This window comes from Pogoniulus pusillus, chromosome 32, assembly GCF_015220805.1.
Source record: "Pogoniulus pusillus isolate bPogPus1 chromosome 32, bPogPus1.pri, whole genome shotgun sequence".
Taxonomy (NCBI): Eukaryota; Metazoa; Chordata; class Aves; order Piciformes; family Lybiidae; genus Pogoniulus; species Pogoniulus pusillus.
In genome coordinates this window covers 12,306,392-12,314,987 of record NC_087295.1, presented here as the reverse complement: position 1 = coordinate 12,314,987, position 8,596 = coordinate 12,306,392, and positions in this window count along the sequence as shown.

Sequence of the window (8,596 nt, the reverse complement as noted above, 5' to 3'; positions counted from 1 at the left end):
AGGTGTCCCTGCCTATGGGGTGTGTGTGTGTGTTGGAACTTGATGATCCTTGAGGTCACTTCCAGTCTAAACTGTTCTGTGATTCTATATGGCATTTCAGGACATGGTTTAGTGGTCACTGTAGTGCTGGGTGGATGGTTAGACAAGATGATCTTTGAGGTATTTCCCAGCCTTAACGAGTCTACAATTCTGTCTTCACTGGTATAGACCAAAGGTCCATCTATCCAGTTCCTAAGTCTGGCTGTTGAGTTGATTCCCAGGAAAGAGTGAGAACAGGGCAACCATATAGGACATATCTCCTGACTGTTCTCCTCATCTCTGGCTGTTGTCAGTTCAGGGGATTTTCTGTAGCTGATGTGGTTTGGCTATTTAGCAGATCTCAGGAGACCTATCTTCCAAATACTTGTCCAGTCTGCCCTTGAACCCACAATAACCCTTTTGCATGCAGAAGACTCAAAGTCTGTGTTTATACTACTAAACTAAACAGCCAGTTCACAAGTACAAGCCATGTCCTGCAGTGCTGGGTGCTGTCAGATTGTTGGTAAGGACTATGGCACAAGCTGACCATTATTCCTCCCTAAACAAAGCCTGGGCAATCTAAAGCATCAGCACACAAAATGCTCATTGGTCTCCCTCCTTTCTAGGGCAGTAAGGCAATTGTACACTGAGACCATTCCTGAGGCTGTAACCCAGTAAGGCCCTGTGGTTGAATGGTTGGCCTGAAGGAGATGTGTTGGGCAGTCTGAAAGTGGCTGCTTGCTTTGAGAGGATGGGAAAGCTTAGCAGTGGAGATGCATGTCATGTCATACTAGTGAGTTTTGATGCCAGATATGGTTCTTGTTCTTAGCCTGTTTTACATATAAGCACTTACACAGCTAAGGGACTGGCATCATCTTTTGTGCTCCAAAGCTGCTATGAGACTCTGTTGTCCTAGAGTCAGGAGCAGGACATTTCATTTTGAAAGAAGACAGGTATTACAAGCATCCCAAGAGTTTTCACTTCCTGACACAGGCAGAGGGTAAATAAGAGTTATTTCTTAACCTCAATAACAAGCCCTTGCTTTAAAGCAATGAAAGTGAGGCCACTGCTGGAAGGAGTGGGGACATCCTGATCAGCTCTATTGTTGAGCCTTTTTGTCTTGGTTTTCACTGAGCACCCGGCCTGGTGTGAGCCAGACCAGCACTGATTCTGCTCGGTGCTGTGACTGTCCAGCTTGGTCTCTACTCGGAGCCATCACTTTCTGCAGATAAGGCAGGTTTGCACAGGCAGTGACAATGCTGATGAGGAGAGTTAGCACCATGGGTTGGATTGCAGACCAAGGGCACTGCTACATCTTGTGTGCCACCTTGGGGTGCAGGAAGGAAAAGACTGCAGCTATGGGAAGGATGGAACAAGACAGGTGACCTTAAACTAACCGTCAAGGGATTCCATCCCATGGATGGCATCTTCAGTATAAAGCTGAGGAGACAGCAAAGTCAAGTTCTCTTCAGTGGTTAGCATCCCATGAGGACTCTGTCTGTTCTGCCTTTCACAGGATCACGGGATGTTAGAGGTTGGAAGGGACCCAAGAGATCATTGAGTCCAACCCCCCTGCCAGAGCAGGACAACACACTCTAATACAGATCACAGAGGAACACATCCAGACAGGCCTTGAAAGTCTCCCAGCCCATGACTTCCTAAATTCAGTCTCCCAGTCCATGAGTTTGTAAATTCAGTCTCCCAATCCATGAGTTCCTAAACTCAGTCCAAGAATCCAGATGCTGAATTTGGTTCAGCTGCTGCTGAGTCCAATCTGGGACTTCCCCAGTTTCTGCCCTCAGCATCAGTGGTGACATCATTGCCATCAGGGCTTGGCTTTGATACTGGTTTGTATCTATTTGTATCTCTTTCATTTTATTGTTCTTATTTCCATCCCAGATAGTTTAGTTTCTTTCCCAACACATCAGTGTCTCTCCCTTATTCCCTTCCTCTTCCCTTTTGGAAGCAGGATTTACAGAGAGCTTTTGGCAGTCCTCTAGGGGACAGCCCAGCCCTGACCCTTGACAGAACTGAATGTTTTCTATTGGGAAGACAAACTTTGCACAACTGTACAAAAAAATCTCCTCTCTGATTTCTAGGTTAGGGGACTCTAAAGTAGAACATGGTGTACCATGGGAAACCTCTTTAATTCTCTTCCTTCTGTTCTCTGCAGGGTGGCTGTGGTGAAGGCTATCTCTTTCTTATGGTTATACACAGAATCATAGAGTCATTTGGTTTGGAAAAGATGTTTAAGGTCCTACACATGGACTCAGGCATCCAAGCTGCCCAGTTTGGGTTCAGAACTTTCTGTTCTTGTTATAGAAATAATAGCAGTACTATGACAATAATATGTAACTGGGATGGTAACATGGGATTGAATGAAATGCTCTGCTTCTAAATCTCTGTTACTAATACAGAAGTCATGGCAGACTCTTCTGCACATAAACCTACACATAAGATGATATAATTGGTAAACAAAAGATATGATAGTGCAAATTTTAGTGCAACTACCACAACAAAGTATTGTTCAAACTCTTCCTGTGGAGCAATTTGTCCTTTTCCTCATGGTGTTTTTGGGCAGGAGCACTGAAGCTCATGCTGTCAGTAATAAAAAGGTAGAAATAAGATGATTTTTCAACTGTGATTTTACATACCCTGTTGAAGGGAATCCATGGATGAAGAAACTCTCTAAGTTTTCTCTTTACTACATTTATCACACATAGTGGGGTCTAAGTTGTAAATACTGTTTTGTTTTTATTTTCATCTAAACCTATAGTTAGATTTCTATGGTTTTTTTTTCTTACAATCATAGAATCAATCACTTTGGAAGAGACCTCCAAGCTCATCCAGTCCAACCTAGCACCCAGCCCTAGCCAATCAACCAGACCATGGCACTAAGTGCCTCAGCCAGGCTTTGCTTCAACACCTCCAGGGGTGGTGACTCCACCACCTCCCTGGGCAGCCCATTCCAATGGCAATCACTCTCTCTGCCAACAACTTCCTCTTAACATCCAGCCTAGACCTCCCCTGCCACAACTTCACACTGTGTCCCCTTCTTCTGTTGCTGGGTGCCTGGCAGAAGAGCCCAACCCCACCTGGCTACAGCCTCCCTTCAGGGAGTTGTAGACAGCAATGAGCTCTGCCCTGAGCCTCCTCTTCTGCAGGCTGCACACCCCCAGCTCCCTCAGCCTCTCCTCACAGGGCTGTGCTCCAGGCCCCTCACCAGCTTTGTTGCCCTTCTCTGGACACCTTCCAGCACCTCAACATCTCTCTTGAATTGAGGACTAATGAATTGAGGATTAATGAAGTATTACCATTCTCCCAGAAATGCCAACTGTAGTCATACCCAAAGCCTAACAGCCATTCTCAGATTCAAAATGTATGGAACAAGAGGCACTAGCATTTAAGAATTTCAATTAGTGTGGTACTTTGCCAGCTGCTGATATACATGTATGTATCAGGAGCATTGGAAGGGATTGTCCCCCTGGACTCAACACTGGTGAGGTCATACCTTGAGTATTTGGTTTAGTTTTGGGCCCTTCAGTAAAAGAAAGACATTGAGGTGCTGGAGAGGGTCCAATAGAGGGCAATGAAGTTGGTGGAGGTTCTGGAGAACACATACTATGAGGGAAGTGGGTTTGCTTCTGCTGGAGAAGAGGAGGCTGAGGGGAGACCACCTGGCTCTCTACAACTCCCTGAAACTATCTGAAGGGGGCCTACAAAAAAGTTGGGGAGAGACTTTTCAGGCTATCAGGGAGTGACAGGACTAGGGGGAATGGAGTGAAGCTGGAGATGGGTAGGTTCAGACTGGATGTGAGGACAAAGTTCTTCATCATCAGAGTGGTGAGATCCTGGAATGGGTTGCCCAGGGAGGTGGTGGAGGCCCCATTCCTGGAGGTGTTTCAGGCCAGTGTGGATAAGGCTGTGGCCAGTCTGATCTAGGGTAGGATGTCTAGGGTAGGGGTTGGAACTAGATAATCTTTGTGGTCCCTTCCAACCCTGACTGACTCTATGATTTTATGATTCTATGATTCTATGAAAGGAGGCTGGAGCTGGCTGAGTGTTGATCTCTTAGGAACTAGTGATAGGAGGAGAGGAGATAGCCTCAGGTGGCATCAGGGGAGGTTTAAGTTGGACATTAGAAGAAACTTCTTCACAGAAGGGGCTAACAAACACTGAAACAGGGTTCTCAGGGAGGTGGTTGAATCCCCATCCCTGGAGGTGTACAAAAGACAGAGGTGTGATGCCTTGGTAGCATTAGGGAGTGGCTGGACTTGGTGATCTTAAGTAAAGGTTTCTCCCAACTGCAGTGATTCTCTGATTCCCTGACTTTGCTGCTGTTTCTGTGTCATTTGTGCTGCTTGTTGCTCTTCTGAGCGCATGCACAACTCTACTCCAGCAAAGCCCAGCCCTCATGTTTGTGTTCAGCTCCCAGAGAAATCCCTCCACCCACACAGCTCAGCATCTGACCAGCCATGCATGTGGCCAGTGTTCTGGGCGGTGGCTCCCTATTGCTTCAGCAGTTGCATTGAATAAGGATTTAACTTCTCCTGATGTAGGGCAACTACACTGAGCAGCTTCAGCCCCAGCTCATTCAGTGGTAGCAGCGTTCACCACTGTGAGCAATGCAAGGATTAGTTGCTGTCTTGGGCTTCAGCCTGCAGTTAGTCTTTTATAATGTGCTAGTTTGAAGCTAGCTAGACTGTTTTGGTGAGAAGAACTAGATTATAGGCTGTGAAAAGGAAACAGTGGTGATGTCTGCTGCACTCATAAGAGGGGATTTTGGGAGGGGTGTTGTGATTCTGCATTACCTTTTAACTTGTATATTCCTCTAGATAAGTCTATCTGTTGTCAATGTCTGCTTGTATATCGTGCTAAGCTGTAAATGTAAAGCTTCATTCAATTTCCAGAGCCTCTAAGTCTAGTCTAAGTGATTTCCAAAGTGTGTTTTGGGGGAGGTGGGTAACACCCAAACCATCCACATATAACAATGGAACTAAATGATATGCAAAGTTTGAAGCAGCTCCCATTTCACACAGTATCACACAGTATCATCAGGGTTGGAAGAGACCTCACAGATCATCAAGTCCAACCCTTTACCACAGAGCTCAAGGCCAGACCATGGCACCAAGTGCCACGTCCAGTCCTGCCTTGAACAGCTCCAGGGACGGCGACTCCACCACCTCCCCAGGCAGCCCATTCCAGTGTCCAATGACTCTCTCAGGGAAGAACTTTCTCCTCACCTCCAGCCTAAATCTCCCCTGGCACAGCCTGAGGCTGTGTCCTCTTGTTCTGGTGCTGGCCACCTGAGAGAAGAGAGCAACCTCCTCCTGGCCACAACCTCCCCTCAGGTAGTTGCAGACAGCAATAAGGTCTGCCCTGAGCCTCCTCTTCTCCAGGCTAACCAATCCCAGCTCCCTCAGCCTCTCCTCGTAGGGCTGTGCTCAAGGCCTCTCCCCAGCCTCGTCGCCCTTCTCTGGACACGCTCAAGCATCTCAATGTCCCTCCTAAACTGGGGGGCCCAGAACTGAACACAGTACTCAAGGTGTGGTCTAACCAGTGCAGAGTACAGGGGCAGAATGACTTCCTTTCAGCACTGTAGGCTCCTCTCTTATTCTATACTGAATGATTGCAAGCAGTATTTGTGGGATCAAATCTATCTTGTTTCCAAGTGTCTGTCATTTGGAGACCTTCAGTACAACAAATAAAAGGAGGCAGAGTTACCTCAGCGACAATCAGAATGTCAATACCATGAAAAGCATCACCCCATATGGAAACAATAACATCTGCAGAAGGCAGAAGGCATTGCCTCCATCTTCCTACTACCCCCAGCATATTTTCCTTACTGCACAGTTGAAAATCACACTGCTGTTGCTTTTGAAAAGGAGAAAATTCACAGCTTCACAAATCAATTCCAAATGTAGGCTTCTTCTAAGAACTTTGTGTTTTCCTATCATCTGTTATTGCCACATCTCTCACAGATCCCACAACATAGGACAGCAGATGATTTAGTTCAAATGATTCTCCATTGTTTTTAATATTTTTGCCATCCCAAAGGGGGTGTGTGTGTGTGTGTTATTTATATGTTTAATAATTTCCAGATTGTTGAGCTGCTAGCCTGTGCAGTTGTCTGGAAGAAAAAAAAATGGCTATTATTCATCTTTATTCAGTCAAAAATGGCTCTGGACCTCTGGTTGGATTATTAATGCAAAACTGCTCAGGCTGGATTAGGTTTGTAATTTCACTTTTTTTGTTTAGATCTAATTAAGAATGAGGAAAAAGCCTTCTTTGGTCAGACTCAGAGAGGAGGGAGTGACTGCATGACTGACATCATCTGACAGCAAGTTTAACATACTTCTGTATGTCTGTGTTTCCATTCACTTAGCCATAGAGCTATTTGTGTTATGTATCACTTCTATTTCATTTTATAGAATAGCATACCATTGCTATACTTAGAAATGTCCTGAGGGGCTTGTCCTTAGAATAATATAGAAGTCACCTAGCCAAGAATCATAGAATCAGTCAGGGTTGGAAGGGACCACAAGGGTCAGACAGTTCCAACCCCCCTGCCATGCCCAGGGACACCCTACCCTAGAGCAGGCTGCACACAGCCTCAGCCAGCCTGGCCTGAAACACCTCCAGCCATGGGGCCTCAACCACCTCCCTGGGCAACCCATTCCAGCCTCTCACCATTCTCATGCTCAACAACTTCCTCCTCACCTCCAGGCTGAATCTCCCCACCTCCAGCTTCGCTCCATTCCCCCCAGTCCTGTCACTCCCTGGTATCCTGAAAAGTCCCTCCCCAGCTTTTCTGTAGGCCCCTTTCAGATACTGAGAGGCCACAAGAAGGTCACCTCAGAGCCTTCTCCAGACTGAACAGCCCCAACTCTCTCAGTCCGTCCTCATAGGAGAGCTGCTGCAGCCCTCTAGTCTCTCTCTAAAGAGAATCATGGAATGGTTTAGGCTCACAGGATGTCAGGGGTTGGAAGGAACCAAAAGAGATCATCCAATCCAACCCCCCTGCCAGAGCAGGGCCATACAATCTAGCTCAGGTCACACAGGAACACATCCACACAGGCCTTGAAAGTCTCCAGAGAAGAGGACTCCACAACCTTTGTGGGGAGCCTATTCCAATGCTCTGTGGCCCTTCCAGTAAAGGAGTTGCCCCTTGAGTTGAGGTCCATAATAAACAGAGCACTGTCCTTTTCCTCCAAGCAACAAGAGAAAATTCCCAAGGGAGTGTGCTGTAACTCCAGATGCCTCTACATGTCTACATGGACAAGTAGTTTGTGCAGTGCACTCAGATTATTGCATTGAATCAGTGAGTAAGGAAGTTCCTATTTCTGCACAGAGTCCACTTCAGGGCTGTGTTCTTGACTAGTGCTCTAAACCCAGTGTCCCTTTATGCACATGAATCAATGGGGCACTCACTGGTTCAGACCCAAATGTTCCCAGATCATCAGGAAGCAGCAGGAAGAGGATTTGATTTACTCCCCTTGTTTCCTGGTCATGTATAACAAGGATATGTGCATATCTTTCCAGCACTGACCTGGGAATTCTGGTTCACCATGTTCACCATGAGACAGCAGTGTGTTCTTGTGGCCAAGAAAGCAAATGATCTCAAGTGCATTAAGAGTGAAACCTGCAGGTTGAGGGAGGTTCTCCTTCTGCTTTGCCCTGGTGAGGCCACATCCAGAGTATTGGGTCCAGTTCTGGGCTCCCCAGTTCAAAAGAGACAGGGAACTACTGGAGTGAGCCCAGCAGAGGCTACAAAGATGCTGAGGAGACAAAAGCATCTCTTTGAGGAGGAAAGGAGGTCTCTCAGACCTGGGTCTGTGTAGCCTGGAGAAGAGCAGCCTGAGAGGGGATCTTCTCAATGCTCATCAGGAGCTGAAGGGCAGGTGCCAAGAGGATGGGGCTGGACTTTTCTCAGTGATGCCCACTGATGGGACAAACTGGAACTCAAGAGATTCCATGTAAAGATAAGGATAAAATTCTTTGGAGTAAGGTCCCTGGAGCAGGCTGCCCAGAGAGCTTGTGGAGTCTCCTTCTTTGGAGAGATTCCAAACCTGCCTGATCATTGTGATCCTGGGCAACCTACTGTGTGTGATGCTGCGTTAGCAGGAGCCTTGGACTGGATGATGCACAGAGGTTCCTTCCAACCCCCACCCACCATGTTGTGATTGTGGGATTTATCTTTCTGAGAAACTACTGAACACAGAAGCAGCAGAATGTTTGTTTGGATGCTGTCATTTGACTTCCCAGACTCTCCTAAAAACTGACAGAGGGAGGTTTTATTTTTCTGGCTCCCAGCCAAAAGCAAAACATACAACACTCTTGTGAATTGCTGAGATAGGCTTGGTGCAAGGATAACTCTGCTGAAATTTGGAACCAGCCTATTTACAGTCTTTTTCTAGAAAAACTAGTAATAATAATAATAATAAAAGTTCTAACTAGCCCTGAGGGAGATGAGAGTTTGAAAACCAGAACAACCACAAGAAGCATCAGACAACATGGGATACTGAGAATGCGTCATCAAATACGTCACGTGTATTTTGGTCTCTTTCTAGGTATGGCT